The sequence below is a fragment of the Alligator sinensis genome, unplaced genomic scaffold (genome assembly GCF_000455745.1).
Source record: "Alligator sinensis unplaced genomic scaffold, ASM45574v1 scaffold777_1, whole genome shotgun sequence".
Lineage (NCBI taxonomy): Eukaryota > Metazoa > Chordata > Crocodylia > Alligatoridae > Alligator > Alligator sinensis.
In genome coordinates, this window is record NW_005841882.1 from 1,898,363 (window position 1) to 1,917,593 (window position 19,231).

The window sequence follows — 19,231 nt, forward strand, 5'->3', positions numbered from 1 at the left end:
GAAGAGGAGCCGCCCCCCAAGGGGAGAGAGGCGGAGCCCATCCGTTCCCAGCAGCTCGCTGCCTCTCTCACCAAAGAGCGGATCGTGGTCATGAAAGACAAAGCCTTCCTGATGACACCAGCGCTGCAGTCTTTGGTTTACTACCTGGATCCTCCTCTCCCTCCTCAGCCTGTAGCTTTAGGCTGGGAGGATTGAAGAAAACACCACCTGCACCCCCAGACCCTTTAGCTCCACTCCCAAATCTCTGTAGTGCTTCATGACCCAGATGGGAGGGCTCCGAGCCATGTCATTTGTGCCCACATGGATAAGGAGCATAGGGTAGTGGTCAGTGGGCCAGAGGAGCTCAGGGATCCTCTCTGCGATGTCCCGGCAGACTTCCCAGGCTAAGGGGTCAGGGTGGCAGAATGCCCCTTCAGTCCCCCTCAGGATGGAGTCTCCTATGACAAACACTTTGCGTTTTGTCTTAGGGAGAGCGGGGGCAGTAGCTACAGTTGAGCCTGTGTTGCCTGCAGGAGCTGGCAGCTTGGCAGGCTCTGCTGGGGCTGCAAGAGGTCCAAAACTGTTGCAAAGCTCCAGCGGGGAGGGACCTTGGTGTGGCAGGCATTGGGGCCCTTGACTACCTTGGTCCATCCCCTTGGCTGGACAGAATGGGAGGTCCCAGAGTCCTCCCTTGTCCTGGAAGGCGACCGTGGTCTACCCTCCACCTCCTGGGGGAGAAGGACCTGGCAGTAGGAGTCTATCTCCCACTCACCATCCCTGATGGCGCGCAGTCTCTGGACTGTGGCTTGGAGCTCCTCCACCTGATGCACCAGAGACCTCAAAAGGGAGCATGACCACCTCCCCTTGTGAAGTCTGCTCCCTTTTGAGGTCTCTGGTGCATCAACTGCAGGAGCTGGCAGCTTGGCAGGCTCTGCTGGGGCTGAAAAAGTGACAGCCAGAGGCTCCATCTGTGTGGAGCCTGGAACCATAGGCTTCATCTGGGTGGAGGCTTCTGAGGTGCCAGGGGGCAGGGCTGCAGACCCTGAGGGGACCCTCAGGTTGCAGCTCATGCCCATGCGCATGGTGCTGTTGGTAGGCTGGCTGCAGCTGGGTCTGCCTTCCCTAGAGTGCACAGGCAAGGCCTTGGGCCCTCCTGCTGGCCCTCCTGTGCAAACTCCACTCTAACTCATGCACCAGGCAGACAAGCACACCTGTTTGCGTGCCCTGTTCGTGAGGCTCCAGTAGCATGGCTCCCTGAGGGGTTGGGCCAAGTAGGAGCTGCGGTGGGGTGAGACCCTCCTTGGCCCCACTCAGCCGCCTCCTCTCCGCTGCCTTGGGCTAACTTCCTCCCAACACAGGCCTCGCTTACCTCTGGCTGTGCTGGGGGTCAGTAGGGTGCTCTGCAGCTGCTGGAGGTTACTGTGGGGGGGCTTTGGGGAGTGGGGGCACAGCGGGCTTGGACCCGCATGTCTCTCGCCACTCCTGGAGCCTGTTTGGGTTTTTTTTTGCTTTGGCGGGCCGTTTTAAACTGCAGGCATGCACAGTGGGCCTGCCGTCAGAACTACATTGCTCCCAGGTTAAGGGGGACCCTACCCGGGGTTTAGGGTACCCTGCCCCACCAGAGAGGGACTGTTAGGTACCCTCTCCCCTTCACCTACTCTCTCCCTGTGGGGCTGAGCCAAGTAGGAGGCGGGGCAGGGTGAGACCCTCCTCGGCCCCACTCAGCTGCCTTCCCTCTGCTGCCTGGGGTTAACCCCCTCCCACCATGGGCCCCACTTACCTCTGGATGTGCTGTGGGTTGGCAGGGGGCTCCATGGCTGCTGGTACAATCAATCCAGAAAGAGCTTTAGAATGTGTTAGGGATTTTATCCTCTGTATACATTGTTGCCTGATGCTGACTGAATGGCCAGGTAGGTATATATTTTTTATCTTGACATTATAGATCGGATTTCAAGTGCTCAGCATCCAGGTTGGGCCCATATTTTCAAAATATTTTAGCAATAGGCAACTTGCAATGTGGCAGTTTCTGCAGATTTTCATAACATCTCAGTTCATGGGAACAAAAGACAGGAGTTGGCCTTTTCTGACCCTGATTTCCCCTTTCAGCACCAACTATTGTAATCTTCTCTTTAGTCAGATCCTTATCCACATTATAATTTTCAGCTAATCTCCAGCTTTGCCACTTGAAGGAACTGATAGGGCCCTACATGTTACAAAAAGTGGAGCTTTGGGGAATAGAGAGACTTGACAGGATAAGGAGGAAGAATTCTAGATAGCATGGAGTTGTAAGGAAGCCCCTGCACCACAAGGCAGCAGAAATAAGTATTTTGGCCATGGCTCATTGCCATGGTGGGGTCTTGACCCAGTGTTAGATTAATAGATTCATAGATGTTAGGGGCTTTTAGGGACCTTACAAGATCATTGAGTCCAGCCTGCAGGCACCTGGGCATGAAAGACTTCTGGGGTCAGATGACCCCAGCAAAGAGTGCATCAAGCTGTTTTTAAAAGATCTCCAGGGTAGGTGATTGTACCACCTCTGGAGGGAGTCTTTTCCAGACCCTAGGCACTCAAATTGTAAAGAAGTTTCTCCTTATGTCCAATCTGAAGAGATTGTCAAGCAGTTTGTGTCCATATGTTCTTGTCTTCCCTTGGGGTACGTTGGTGAACAGATGCTCCCCCAGGCCCTGATGTACACCCCTTATATACTTATAGACTGCCCCCAAGTCCCCTCTAAGTCTTCCTTTCTCCAGACTGAACAGTCCCATGACTTTCAGCTTCTCCTCATATGACCTCCTCTCCAGACCTCTAATCATGCATGCAACCCTCCTTTGGACTCTCTCAAACTTCTCCACATCCTTCCTGAAGTGCGGCACCCAGAACTGGATGCAGTACTCCAGCTATGGTGTCACAAAGGCTGAGTAGAGAAGGAGGATGACATCTTTAGTTTTGCTTGAGATGCATCAATAGATGCATGTCAGGGTTTTGTTCACTCCACCAGCTATGGCATCACATTGGTGGCTCATGTTCATTCTGTGGTTTATCATGACCCCCATGTCTCCTTCATTTGTGGTGCTGGCAAGTGTAGCACCACTGAGCCTGTAAGTGTGTTGTAGATTATTTCTTCCCAGATGGAGCACTTTCCATTTCTCTGTGTTCAACATCATCAGATTCTGATCTGCCCACCTTGCAAGCCTGGCCAGGTCAGCCTATATCCCCAGCCTGTCCTCAAGCATGACCATACTCCCCCATAATTTGGTGTTGTCCGTGAACTTTGCCAGTACACTTTGCCAGTACACTTTTAATACCTGAATCCAAATAATTGATGAATAGGTTGAAAAGCACTGGTTTGAGTATTGAACCCTGAGGGACTCCACTGGCCACCTTCTGCCGTGTTGACTCAGTTTTGTCTACTAAAACTCTCTGGGTCCTACCTTGGAGCCAGTTACCTAGTTACTGGACCATAAAGTAGTCGAGGCTGCATTTTCCCAACTTTACCATGAGGACATTGTGGGAGACTAAGCCAAAGGCCTTTTTGAAATTCAAGTATATGACATCAGCCTCTTTTCCCTTATCCAGATGGCAAGTTAGATGATTGTAGAAGGAAATGAGGTTGGTCAGGCATGACCTGCCTGCAACAAAGCCTGTGTTGGCTGTTGTTTAGAAAACTGCCTTCAGTTAGCCTATCAATAATGGACTCTTTGATAAGGGAACCTTTTTGTTTGTGAGAGGATGCTTGTATTTTTGTTCATGTTAAAGTTGAATTGGAGGAATGGGTTGTGGCTGTAGGGGAGCAGGAGACCACAAAGAAGAGTGCCAGGGAAATTCCAGGTCTTAAACCCTTCAGAGGGGGTGGAGCACTGCTGTCATTGAAAGGACTGTGATGTGAGACAGAGAAGACTGATGACACAAGCCCAGAGCCCATGAAGGATGAGACTGGGACTGAGAGGTTCAGAGTCTACAAAGGGTAAAACTGGGGCCAAGGGGCTGAGACCCCAAAAAGGGAGAGGCTGGAGCTGGGGCTTGGGAGCTTAGGGACTGGGGACAGTGGACCTCGGGCAGGAGGGCCTAGCCAGAGTAAAGTGGAGTAAGGCCGGGTGGCCTCAGCCCAGAAAAGGACCTTAGACTTGAAGTAACCCCCATACCCTCTAGGGGCAACTTCCCTGTACAATTATAATACCAAGGTGTGGCAGGTGACACAACAGGGTGGAACTCTGAGAGTCTAGTGGAAGTGAGCAAGGCGGGACCCAGGTGACTGCAAGGTTGTGACCTTGGCACCCTAGCACCAGACCCATCACACTGGTGCACTGGCTGGAAATTTGCTTTGTTTGTGAGTGACACTATTTACCTCACCAATTATGAAGGACCCTTGGGCCAAGTGAAGGACTGCTGGGCTTGTTAGGAGCATGGAGATGGAGAAGCTGATAGGATTGTTTGCTTCACAACAGGCTGTTGCTAACAAACAGGCCCAAAAGCAGGAAGCAGAGATAGAAGACATGATGCATTTGCAGTTTTGACTGGCCAAAACCCTGCAAATGTTGGTTGTAGAAAACCAGCAAGTGGTAGCAAAAATGCTTACCTATAGTACCTAAGTCTGGGAGGTAGGCTATAGCATATGCTCTGGAGTGAATGACAAAGGAAGATGACTCCAAGGCATTCATGGAGGCATTTGAGAGGGCTGCCACAGGCACCTAGTGGGAGAAGGAAGCATGGGCCCCTTGACTAGGAATGCTTCTACTAAGGGAAGCCCAAGATGCATATTGGGCTCTACCTATGGCAGAGGCCATGGACTATGAGAAGATAAAGGAGGCCATGAGAAAAAGGTTAGAAGTTTCCAAGGAGATCCACAAGAAATTGTTTTAGGTGAAGAAAGGGGCAGGGACCCTCAGCCCTTTCAAACTGGGCCAGCCCTTTTGGGATGAGGCAACCAAATGGCTCCATCCCATGGAAAGCTCGTCTGAAGAGGTCCTGGGACAGATAGTCCTGGAGCAGTTTATATAGCATCTGGAAATTGGGTTAGGGACTGGGTGAGGGGACTTCATCCCCAAACCATGGCAGAAGCAGTAAAATTATCTGAAGATTTCATGGAAGCCGAGAAAGAATCGCATCAAGATCGTAGTTAGGGTAAGGCTGCAGCTGCACCAAATATACCCCTGTCCTCTAGGGGCAGCCTCCCTGTCCAATTTTAATAGCAAGGCATGACAGATGAGACAACAGGGTGGGACCCTGAGAGGCTAGTGAGGGCAAGCAAGGTGGGATCCAACCTGTCTTTTTTCCAGTTTTACTGAACACTAAGGCAAAATGTTCATTTATTATTTGGGTCATACCTAACACCTTTAAATGTTACCCTGTCCTCATTGCATAGCACCCTCTCTTGTTTTCTTGTTTTCTTAGCATGTATAAATCTGAAGAATATTTTGCATTTTATTATAATATCCTTTGCAGAATCTAATTTGGCATGATGTAATATGTTTCTGAACTTGAAAATGTGCCTTTTCTATTCTGGTGCCTCCACAGATGTTAACTGCTAACCTCTTTTGAACATCTTGTGCCAATTATGAATGCCAAGTTTTTAAAATGTTTGGCTCACATCTTTAATTATACAGGACAATATTTTCAAAAGTGCCTACATGATTTAGGAGCTTAAATCTCACTGAATTTCAAATAAGTCACTCAGATGCCTTTGAAATATATAGGCAGTGCCTAAGGACAGTTAGTCCCACATTATCTGAACCTATTAGACTACAGCTCATTTTTGGGTAAGTTGGAGTACTGCTCGTTTGGCAGGCAAATACTGTACAGAAAAATACAGAAGGAATTTTGTTTCCCAGAAACAATTTTTTGTATCTACTATTAAATATTTTTCACCATACTGCATATATTTCTAATTTGCCATTTCATACTACTGCTTTGAATTCATATAGAAAACAATAACTCTTCAACACTTAGTATTCTCTCTGGCTCCTTTATCCAAAAGCTGTCATTAGATAAGTATTTTGAAAAATTATTGTATTTTGTACTGGGAGCTTAAAGTAATGAATTCTCACTAGGTCCTTTCAGTCTTGCACTACTAATCATAATGTAGTTTCTTTGCATTAGCTTGAGGCATTTTGAAGGACAGCTTATACCAAAATTTTACATACTAAACTATAAGAGGGCCAAGTGCAAATGTAATCACTTTTTAATATAGTGGGATTTTTTACTTATGATTCATATATAAACATTTGCATTGTCCTAGAGATTAGTGTTTTAAATGAGGCCTGATGGAGATTCTCTTTTAATATACATACTTTGACACTTTTGACAGCTGAGTAAACATTAGCTGAGTTCTTTTGTAAAACACCACAGTATTAATAAAAGAATAAAAGTAAACATTTAAAAACAAAATTTTGCGTATTCTTGAGTTACGTGAAACCAAGCCACCACTTAAATAACTAGATGGTGCACATAAAAGACAAAGTGCCACCATTATGATAGGTCTGATCAGGCAATGCCTGCATGTGCGGCTATGGAGTTTTTTACTCCACAGCAGGATAGTATGTGTACGTACAAGTACTATATGTTGCTATTAGTACTATTGGTTTGTCTCAGTCGCCTGCAGAGGGTTCAGGATTGAGAGTATGGTCGGGGGTAGAAAGGTAAGAAAGGTTTATTGACTTAACAAAAACACAACTACGTGTAGTAACAAGACAAACGATGACTGACAAAAATAATTCACATTGGCAACTTATCGGCAGTCCCCTCTGATGCCTGATGTACAACGAGTTTCTTTTTCCACAAAGCTCAGCGAAGTCAGGTGTCCCTGATCAGTGCTGTCCAAGAGGTACTGGGAAGGACCCTGGCATTCAGTCCTTGGCCTCCGTGAGATCCACGGGCTCACTGATCCAGGTCAACAGCTAACTAATCCTTTTCACAGAGCTGTATCTTCCTTAAGAATGATTTCCGGATGTTTTAGCCAATTTATAGCTTCTGAACGGTACTGATAACATACAGCCACTCAGATTCCTTTTACTTCAACTGTCCTTAGGCTGATCAATAGTAGTACAAGCCTTGCATTTCTTTGATAAGGTTAATTTTAACTATGCCACAGGGCCTTACTACGTCAAGGCTTTGCTAAATTTACTAGGCCTTATTTTCTATAAGGCCTTACTACATCTTAAACATTAATTAGGCTCTTAGCAACAACATATATCTTAAAATCTAAACAAATACAGAAAAAGACTTGGTCTAATCTTCATAGAGCCTTCAGCAAACACCTTTATCACACAGACATAATTTTCAGTTGTTACATTGGTTTACTCCAGCATAATAAGGGAGCATGTGTAGATGCTGAGACATTTACTGTGTAACTAAGTAGTCAATTATGCAGTAAACATCTTGTGTAAATGCACCCACTGGCTCCCTCATAACTTTATACTTGCATATGTATTCACCTGTAAGTGCTTAAGTAAAATCTTTTTTTTTAAGTGCCAATTTAAAGTTTAATCCCACCCACTACAGGTCTGGGGGATTATAGGTATTATGTGAAAAATGAAGAGCCACACAAAGACATGTCTACACATTCATTAATGCACCCTAGTTACTGTGCATTGTTTAGTACTTGGTTAACCAAGTACTAACTCAATGTGCAGTAACTGTACTGTGCAGTAGTGCTAGCACATGGTTTTGTGGGTTTTTTTATGTTTTCTGTGCAGTAGCCTAATAACACTATGGAATAGTGGATTAGCATGCTTATGGACCAGCATGCTACTGTTCAGTGTTCTTTGGCTACTGTGCAGTAAGCATCTTGTGTAGATGTGCCCATAAGATGTTCAAAGATATCGGTTTCAGCATTATAAATTGTTACATGGCTGTCAAGTTACGTCTACCTTTGTGACTGGAGTATGGCTGAAAAAGAGAGTCTGCATATGAGAGTGCCAAATATGCCCTTAAGCCAACGTTCTCCTAGATTAGATGCATCATTTTTATTCACATTTCAACCCTTTGGTACCCTCCACTCTTAAGAATGAGAGAATGGGTGTTCAAACAGGTTCACTTGGGAGCAGAGGCTGCAATTATCATTGACCACAATTAACTGAGTGGAGCTCTGGTGAGTTATATGGCTGACGCTAAACCTCAGTGCTTACAACATTTTCAGGAGTAGCCTTCACCCCACTTGCATTGGAATTCAAGTCTGAGCTTCCTGCTGCATGCTGGTCACATCTGTACAAGATGTTTGCTGGGAAGCTGACTAATTAGCTCCACAGTAAAGTCTCAGTGTCTACATGCGTGGCCCTATTAGGCCACAGTAAACTAATAAACACCACCATAGGACAGTACTTGTTAACAAAAGTACTATCCTGAGGTGGCATTATTTAGTGCGCTGCACTGCACATGTAAACACTGGTGGGGCTGGCTGAGGCTCAAGGGTGCTTTAGTGTGGGGGCTGCCTGCTGGCTAGCCCTGCACTGAAGCACCTTTGTGCCATGGCCAGCCCCTCTACAGCACATTGAGCCAGGTTGGAGCAGCCCCGGGCTGGCAGGCTGACCCCGATCCCCTGTCAGCTGGAGCTGCTCTGACCCAGCTTGATGTGTGGTGGTTCCACATGCACATGTAAATGCTGTGCCCATGAGCAATAACCTCCATTGCAAACTGTGTCAGAGTTATTTTCAGGTGCGTTGATTTCACTTGTAGACATACCTACTGTGTCAGAGTTTGAAGCATTAGTGCCACAAAGTTTCTCTTGATATAATTTTAAATATTCTTCTTAATATTTCTTCTGGAAACATGAAAGATGGTTCTCTAAGTAACAGATTGATGCATATATGTGTAATACCTATTCTTTATTTTGAGATCTACAGTTAAAAAATGTAGATACTTACCATAATCCTATGAAGAAAAGGTATACATTTTAAAATAAATGACTTATTTAAGAATATATGTACCAGGAAGTTGTATCATTGTAAGTAGGTTTTTATTTACTCTTTTTTTTCAGATGGGGCATCTGACATTTGAAGGAATATGTTAATTTGATTCAAATCAACTTCAGTTCTTTATTCTATTATCTTCTGATATCATTGTGCCTTTTTCTCAGAACCTCCTAGGCTCTCAACTGAAGTTTACAGTTTTATTCACTTCACATTACTCAAAGAAGCTGCATATTTATATTTGTGCTCTAAAGGAAGTATGATGAGATGAAACATACGTAGCAATAGAACACATACTTCTTTTGGACATTCTGTTCAGAAAAGTTGACACTAACTCTCTGAGTTATAACTTACTGGTGTTTGTTTTCAGGAGCAGTGATTTATAATATGAACATAAATAGTCATAAGTAGTCTCAGGCTAGATTTTCTCAAGGAAGGTATTCAATTCTGTTCTGTGGAGCAACAAAGAAACTTGATTCTGAAACCATCACAACAACTTTCTCTTTTATTAACTACAGGTATGTTCAGTATGGTCATATTACATTTTAAGTTGTAATGCATTTTCATCTATTTTGGGACCTACACCGTTGTGCATGTTAACAAACAACTCCAGAAATTGGGATATTGGGAAGCAAAAGATAATCAATCCCTTTCAAGATCAACAACCACCCTTCCATAAGGCTTAATTCAAAGGGGAACAGGTCATAGTTTCATAGTTTCATAGTTTCAGGGTCGGAAGGGACCTAATAGATCTTCTAGCCCGACCCCCCGCCAGGGCGGGAGAACAACCCAAAAACACAAACAAAACCACTCACCCTAAAAACAAAAACGGGACTCAAATGAGTCCAGCCAGGTAAGTATCCAGCCTCTTCCTAAAGATCCCCAGGGTAGGGGCCAGCACCACCTCCCCCGGAAGCTGGCTCCAGCTCCTAGCCGCCCCGATGGTCTATGGGGTAATTTGTCCTTACTGTTCCTATGCAGTCCTTACAATTTTGTATAGTAGAGGATCTGTATGCATGTTAGATACGGACTGTAATGAGGCTTTCAGCAGTAGGCTTGTGATGAGGGCTGAGGTGAGGCATGTTGATGATATAGGAGTTGCTGTCTTAGGGGGTGATAAGAAAACACCATGCCTGAAGGACCAGTTACTTTTTATTTAAGCCTGTCATCTATGCATTGATAATTAGGGTTTTCCCCATATCTGTCTGGATCTATATTTGAAGGTTGGAAAAGGGTCTCAGACTGCTGTGATTGAAACTGGAACTATTTCTGTATTCATGACAAGTACTAATATATAACATGAATCATGAACCACCTCACTTAAAGTTTGTCTGGATGTCTTCTGATATTCAACACCTTCATACCCAATATGCCAATCAAAATAATATTCTTATCTTCACTTGTCCACATCTGATGACTTACAAGTACAACTGTATCTTCATGACCTAGAATGACTTAAGAACATGAACAGCAACCACACTTTTTATCCCAAATAAATTGAGACCTACATGAAACTGAATCAGGTTCATAATTCACTAAAATTGAAATTATGCATTTTTAAGTATACTTAACTAAGAAAGCATGATTCTTGCAGAATATGGTTTTCAGGATGATTCTACTTATTTAGTTTTTCAAGAGTGCTTGGAGAGCAACAAAAATTGCCAAGGCCACACAGTGAGTTGGTGGTTTAACTAGGAATTCAATCCCATAATCCTACAGAGTATATATATTGTTTTATACAAGATTGAAAAAAATCTGTTAGGAATACATGGAAATAACTAGAGGTAAAGTGATACATTGGTCCAATATCAGATTGGTTCTGCTATAAAGAAAATTGATCGTATCAGAAGTCAGCCTGATGTGACATAATTTGGCTGATAAATGCCTGTGCATACATGCAACCACAGTGCAGCATGTAGGTAGTGAGGAGCACAGCTCAGCAGTTTGTAAGTCTGCTGTGGTGGAAGGGGAGGGGTGAGGGATTCATAGATGCTAGGGTCAGAAGGGACCTCAACAGCTCGTTGAGTCTGACCCCTGGGGAAGGGTGTAGCAGGGCAGATCAAGACCCCTGTGCTGAGGGAGGAGTGGGGTTGGAGCTGGGGCAGGGACTGGGGCAAGTGTTGCCCAGCTGGGGCCGGGTAGGTGTGGGATGGAGAGGCAGCTCGTCCAGGGGCCACAGGGAGGTGGGGCAGCTCCCACCATTGCACGCTGCTCATCCGGGAGCCATAGGTCCAGCACTTGCCCGCTTGCCTGGCAGCTCCCACCACTGCTTCCTCCACTCATCTGGGAGGGCATGCCCTGTGGAGATCTGGGGGCATGCTTCATCTCCTGTCACTCTAGATAGACTGCTTTGGTCCATAGGAGGTCTTAGGAAACCTCAACTGTGTGTATTCACATAGTTTTATTCTCAGCAGAATAACTCAAATGTTATTCTTTCTATTCACAATTCCTATAAATTATGTTGTGCTATTTGGATTATTCCATATGTTTGTACCATCAGTCAAAGGGATGGCACAGAGGTAATGAAGCCTATAAATAAATTAAGACAATAATTAAAAAGCAGAATTATCAATTATGTCATTCATTGACAGTTCAAAACAGTTTGAAGTGACGTTATCTGTTACAGTACCAAAAATGTCAGGGATGATACAGAAAAAAAGGATCTTTCTCTAGAAAAGAAAACAAGGAAAAATGGAAAAAAAAAACTTGTCTGAAATTATAACTAACTCATTTATGATAAAAATTACATTGCCAGTAAAGCTGCAACTAGGGTGGTACAGATTCCAAAAATTCCAGCCATAGAAAATGTCTCCCTTCTACCTAGCATCTTCAGGTTCAGAAACCCTTATCCTCTAATTTTTGACCTAGAAAAGGTGGAGAGAAGGCAACAGGAAATATGTACATGTGATCTGAAGTAACCCTAAAGGAATATGTTTCTCTTCTCTCTGCTGTCTTCAGTCTATGTATTACAGGACCAAAAGTTCCTTGTGTGATTCAGGTGTACTTCAGCATCCAAAGACTAGCAGAACTTTTGCCTTACTAAAAATCTTTAACTCAAGATGCTGGTGCTCATGCAGTACCTGTGGTAGCCCCAAGTTGTGATTTTGTATTTTGTGCAGAAGGAAATTTCTGGACAGCTGAGATAGGCTGAGGAGCCCTTCCCATTGTCCTTGCCCTGGGTCCCTGATGGGGGAGGGGGGGGCGGGGAGGAGAAGGGCCTTGGGAGCCACTCCAGGGTGGGGGGGGGGGGCTGACTGGGGTTGAAGCTGCTGTCCAGGGCAGCCACCTTAGGCATGTTTCAGGTAAACATGAAGTCGGGGCAGCTGGGGCAGGAGAGGCGCCCTTGGGTGCCAGCAGTAGTGGTGTGGGAGGGGCCTTCAGGCAGTGCAGACCCCCTCCCGAAGCTGTCTCTTGGCTGCGGCTTGGTGGCTGGCTGGGTAGCAGACCAGAACGGGAGTGCAGAAGCTGGGGTGCAGTGCTAGGGTACAGTGCTGGGGTGCAGTGCAGCTCACTGGGTATGTGATCCCCCCCTGCTGGGGCAGCGGTGTGTGGCATGTGGCGTGGCAGAAGACCCTTCCCTCCCCCATGTGCATGGGGTGGCAACAGCAGGAGCAGGAGCCAGGGGCAGGAAGGGGCATGGCCAACTTCTCTCCAGAAGCTCCTGAGAGCAAGTAGACCTGAGCTGCTTCCCAGGGAGGCTTTTTATACTGCTGGAGCCAGCACAGGTGCTGGCCCTAGCTCTAGCTCCCCTTGGCTGCTGATCTAGGAGGAGGTGGACAGGGTCATTTTGCCCCAAGTGGCACAACTTGCCCCACAGTAAAGTGCATGTCCAGGTACATGAGCTGACTCAAAAATCCCTGGCACAACTTTGTGCTACTCCTATTTGAGCTGCTGCAAGTGCATGTGCCTGCATGTGTGGATACATGTCTTGCTAGAGGAGATGCAGAAAAGGGGGAATAGGAAAGTGAGTGGTAAAGACTCACCTCAGTATGATGTGCTAGTAACTTCTCCTCTGTAGATGGTTATTAATTGATTTTGTAGCCATTGTTAAGAGGAAAATGCAGTGATAGATATTATAGTTTAGAGACACTCTCTGATTTAAAAGAATACAGGAATCAGGAACTGGGAGATGGCCCCTCAGTCAAGTTAGACAGCCTACTGCTGCACAATTTGTTTGTTGTTTAGTTTTTCTAATTCTCTGTATGCCTATATGTACTGAATTTGGTGATCGCTACTGTACTGAAGTGGATAAATTGAATTTTATTCACTTAACTGTCTGGTCTTTCAAATGAGACTTTGAAGATGGAATCCTGCCTGTCTTCTCTTCGTGGATATTAAACAGCCCATGGTGCTTTTTGGGAGAATAAGGGCTTATTCTTTTACCCTTGGCCAATTTTTTTGCCTTTATCTACACTACTAACATGCTGAGTCTCCTCTTCCTATCTGCTTCCTTCCCTTGAGAGGCAGCCATCCAAATCCTGTATGAGTTGTTCAATGTTTTGGAATCCTTTGGTGTGAAAGCAGGTTGTGCCTGCTTCCACACAGATAGGCTTTGTCCCCTTGGGGGCCCTGTAGTCAGTCCAAACAATAGACCATACCACAAACAAGACCCCTTGCCCAAGAAACCAAACAAATAAGAGAAGTAAAAATCTTTAGCCTTTTTCCAGGTGGCAGGAGAGGGCCCTTTAGCTCCAGCCCTTCCTAGAAGCGTGCTCCTATGGGTTCAATCTGCCTCTTGGCTATAACTGCTCCTTTCCTGGTTTGAGTGCCTTGCTCTTCTCTCCTTGGGCTTTTAAACTGCCAGCTAATCACCCACAGCTGGACTTCTATCCCAGGGCTGTCTGCCTGCCCTAAAACGCCAGACCACACTGTTGCAGTGGTCCATACATTTTTGGTATTTCAGTTCATTAAAATATACTTAAGTACCCTTTATGAGCCTCTATTCAAACCCTTGACACGTACATTCAATTTAAATGGAGGAAAATCCTATAATAGGCTTTAAAACATTTAATTTGTATGGATTAAAAAATCATTTACAGATACTGTCAGAAGTATTTTCTAGCATTCAAAATAAATGAAGTTTTTTCCAGCAATGGACCTTAAGTTCAAGGAAGTTGGAATTTAAAGTATTTAATTAAATATTCATATCAATTCCAGACATAATTGCTATAAAGAACTTCAAGAATTATTTTGATTAATTAAGTGAATAATTAAAGGTAATGTTTTCAATCCTGGGTGTGTAAACAAACAGAAAATCTTCTATTTAGTTGGCCAAAATATGAATTTAGGAGACCAATTTTTGGCAAATCAGGTTTGAAAATTTTGTTATCTGTCTGCCTGTTATTCAGATCACTTTGCTATGTAATCAGGTAAATGAATCACCAAGTGACATGTCTTGTTTGACATTAATGGAACCTTTTGCAATAAACAAAAGATCTTTACTATTTAAACATTCCTTTTCTCCTTATGTTCTGTGATTTAAAGTCAAATTAATTATTATTTGTAATACATTTATTTTAATTAACGTCAGTTTTATTCAGTTTTTAATGAGAAATGGCTTTCAGCCCTGACATTAAGTAAGAATCAAGTGCTGATCTTCTCATCAATCAAAACAATTTTATACAATTATAGTAGTTTAAAATATATATTATATTGTGCTGTTGAAACGTATTATTCAATGTTTAATCATATTTTTATAGTTTTCTATACATTTCTTTTATAGTTTATTATAATATTGTATTATTGAGGAGAATGCACATTAACACAGAATATAGGCAGATATTTTTTCAGAAGTGAAGACAGATTTTACAAGTGACATTATCGCCTTAGAACAGCTTTTATAAAGCAATTAAAATTAAAGGAGGACAAAAGATCATGAGTTCATTGAACTAAACTGAAACAAGTTAATTCTGAAGCAAATACTTCCTAAGCAGTTCCCTGATTTCATTCCTTTTCATTCTTGGAGGGTGAAAGGGGATGAAAAAGTGATGGCAGGACCTTTATTATCACTGCCTATCCCCTGCAGTGCATATATGATTATAAGTGTTCTATCTGTACAAGAGCTAAACAGATCAACCAAGGTTTAGACACTCAGGATGCCTATACATGAGCAGGAAGGCTGCTCTGATGTACTGTAATTTCAATGCGTCAGAGCAGACTCAATTGAGTCTGCTGGAGCATGGTAATTACCATGCACCAGCAGCCTCCTGCATCTTGTGTGTCAGCCTCACCATGCTTCAACATGGTGGCAGGGAACTTTATCTAAACCAGTGGTACCCAACCTCATGGCACGACCCAAATCAGGGTCACGGGGGGTCCTCAGTGGGGTCTCAAAAGGCCTGCACACACATGCACATGCACACTCATCCACATGGCCCAGAAGCAGCGGGCGGGCAGGGCAGGGCTGCTGTGCACAAAGAGGGCAATGGTGCCTCCCTGGCCTCCGTCCTTGGGCTGCTACCGCCACCACACTCCACTCCCAGCACCCCTGTGGTGCCGGATCAGGAGGCCCTGTTGGTGGCCAATTTATGGTTGCAGCAAAAAAATGTTGGGAACCACTGATCTAACCCTCATTTGATGAGCTTTAGATAAAGCATTCCCACTGCCTAGGTGATTACTTTTGAAGTACAGGGACACTGATACATGAGATGATGTAGGTGCTTTAATTAGAGCATCTCTCAGAACCACTCTAATTAACATGCCCTCTTCCCCCCCGCCCCCTCCTGGAGCACATGTCTAAATGCTCTCAGACTTCAGCTCCAATATAACTTCATATCTCAAAAGGATACCCAACTTCCTGTCAATAGACTGAAACCAATGTAGCAAGAGGACTGCTAGTAATTTCTTCAGTCATATGGCCAAAAAGAAAAGGAAGTTATTCATACAAAAAGGTGGAAATAATAACTGCATTGCCTAAATAACAATTCAGGAAAGAACTACAGATCTAAAAGGCCACACATGAAAGGCACCATCTTTTGAACATGGTTAAGTAAAAATATATTCTTTCTCATATAAGACCAATACATTCAAAGTTTCTAACAAGAGACAGAAAGGGCTCTTTTACACAGGCTCCAGGGATGTGTGGGTGTGGTGGGCAATGCTTTAATTAGATTCATAGATTCATAGATTGTAGAGTCGGAAGGGACCACAATGGATCATTGTGTCTGACCCCCTGCCCCTGGCAGGAAAGAGTACAGATGTCAGATGCCCCCAGCCAGGTGACTATCCAGCCTCTTCTTGAAGACCTCCAAGCTAGGTGATAGCATCACCTTTCTTGGAAGCCCATTCCAGATCCTGGCCACCCTTACTGTGAAAAATTTCTTCCTAATATCTAACCTAAATCCACTCTCAACTAGTTTACACCCGTTATTCCTAGTCACTCCCTGGGGCACCTTAGTAAACAGCTCATCCCCTATTCCCTGTTGACCTCCCCTAATAAATTTATAGGCAGCCACAAGATCTCCCCTCAGCCATCTCTTGTGAAGGCTGAAGAGATTCAGCTCTCTCAACCTCTCCGTGTAGGGGCTATCATGAAGGACACTAATCATGCAAGTGTCCCTCCTCTGGACCCTCTCCAGATTCTCCGCATCCCTCTTCAAGTGTGGAGCCCAAAACTGGACACAGTACTTCAACTGTAGTCTGACCAGTGCTGCATAGAGGGGGAGCATCACCTCCTTTGATCTATTAGTCATGCACCTGCTAATGCATGACAAGGTACGATTGGCTTTGCTGATGGCCTCATTACGCTGGCAGCTCATGTTCATCTTGGAGTCAATTATAACTCCAAGATCCCTCTCTGCCTCCGAGCTGCTGAGAAGGACACTCCCTAACCTATAGGTGTGCTGGGGATTCCTCCTTCCCAGGTGGAGTACCTTACATTTTTCTTTATTAAATTGCATCCTATTTCTCTCTGCCCATTGATCCAACCTGTCCAGGTCAGCCTGAATCCTACAAGAAGTTGCCTTGCAAGTAAAGGTGCAGCTCCAACCAGATTGGGGCACTGCAGCTGCAGGCACTGGTGGACCCTGCAGGGGAGGGGACTGCGCAGGCGGCAGCCTGGGGGACCCAGCTGGGGCTGCTCAGGAAGAAGGGGCTCTGCTGCCTTTCCTAAGAGCAAGCATCAGAGCTGCCTCCCCGCCCTCTGCCCTGGGCATTACCCTGCCCACACGTGCCTGCTCCCAGCTGCGGGCAGGGCTGGGGGGTCCTGCCCAGCCCAACATTGGCCCCGGTATTTGCTGTATGGGCAGCACCTCGCTGGGCATGGCCATAGCGGCAGGAGCAGGATGGGGTGCACAGAGTTGGCTGCCTCCCTCCTGGGGCTGCCCTATTGCCCAGCTTTAACCCCGCATGCAACTGCCGGCGACAGAAGCTGCTCACCCAGGTGGACAGACAGGGGTCCAAGCTGGAGCAGGCAGGCAAGAGCCCACAGCCCCACAACTCCCCCCGCAGCCCAGGGACCATTCCACCCACTGGCAGTTTGCCCTCTCCTCCCCACCACTGAAGAGGCAGGTAAGTGTGTGCATGACACAGGGGTTTAAAGGGCCCTAAATTGAAAGTGTTTTTAAAAACCTACTATTTCAATTTAGGGCCCCTGTTTCATCTACACATGCGGTGCCATGTGGACATCCTTCAATGATCAAGGTGGGGGAATTGGCTTGGTCGGTACTTAGAAATACTGAAGAACTCATTGAAGAGCTCCGCTTTTGTCCCCACGTCAACCACCAACTGTCCTGACCTGTCCTGCGGGGGTCCTATGTTGCTCTGAGCTTTCCTGTTGCCCTCTATATACCTGAAGGACTTTTTATTGTCCTTGATTGTTGAAGCCAGCCTGAGCTCAAGCCCCGCCTTAGCCTGTCTAACTAATTCCCTGCAATAGCGCGCCAGGGAGATATATTCACTTGGTGGCTGCTCCCTGCTTCCATTGCCCATACATTTCTTTCTTTGCCCCCAGACTCTCCTGGAGTTCCCTGTTCAGCCAAGGGGGCTTTTTTTCCCCTTTACCTCCCTTCCTATGTAATGGGATAGACTCCTTTTGAGCCCCAAGGATCACTCCCTTGAGATACCTCCAACCCTCCTGGACCCCCATTTGCTCTATGTTCTTGAGTTGCATCCCCTCACTAACTAGTCTTCTAAGCTAGTTAGAGCGGCTCCAAAAGCTGTTTTAATTAAAGTGGCACAGTGTCTCTAGCATCAGTGTCCCCATGTTTCAAAATGGCAGTGGGGGTGTTTGAATTAAGCTTGTTCAATGAGCTTTAGTTCAAGTGTCCCTGCTGCTATTTTGAAGCATGGGGACAGTGATGCATGAGACCCAGAGGCTGACTGGAGTGCAGTAATTACCATGCCTGAGGAGACTCAAATTGTGTAATTACCAGGGATCCTGGTTTTCTCTAAGAAAAAAAAGGTCCCCAATTTTCAGATTAAAAAAGTAACCCAAAATCCACATTTTCCCATGATTAAAATGGAATGGCAATGGTATTTCATTTTGCTCATAGAAAAATGTGGATTTGGGGTTACTTTTCTAATCCAAAAAATGGGGATTTTTTTTATCAGAGAAAGCCAGATCTCTGGTACTTACAGCATGTTGGAGCAGCCCCACACTCATGTATAAGCACCCAAGTTTTTCAACCAGAGAGAAAGACAAATGCTACTTTTCCAGTAGTGCTACAGGTCTTGACCAGCCATACAGCAAAGGCATCTCAGAGTTAGTTAAATCATTAACCAAAGATGAAATTATTAAATATAAGCCATAATTTTGACATGTAAATTATAACGTCACTGATTTTTTTAATAACAGCTTTTAGAATGCTTAGTAGATATACCAAGGAGTGTGCTATTGCTAATGTAGAGGATAACATTTCAAAAGAGATTAAATGAACCAAACTTGTTATAAAAATAATTTTTCAGACTGTGAAGTATTTTCAGGACTTTATTCATTTGAAGACAAGAGTTGGCAGCCTGCCTAAAAAGCTATAGAGCAGGATGAAGAGAGAAGTATTATATCTGACACTTTTCTACAGGGAAGAATATTTCCTGTGTCTTTCTTTCTGGTTCTGGTTAATTAAATAATTAAAGGATTACACACATATATAATGAAAAATTAAATAATGTTGTAATCAGAGTTGCCAACTGTATATAAATTTACAGACAATCTAAAAACAGGCTAAAATGCGTGCAAATAAAAGTCTGCAAATAAAATGGAGCTGTCCATAAAAAAACTAAGCAACCAGGACCTTTAATGAAGCTCTGTAGTCTGAAATAAGCCTGGATAAACCTGTTGAAGGACAGAGTAGAGCAGCACCACCTAGCATCTTAACAGGAGTGCATCACCCTGCAGGAAGCATTCTGTCATG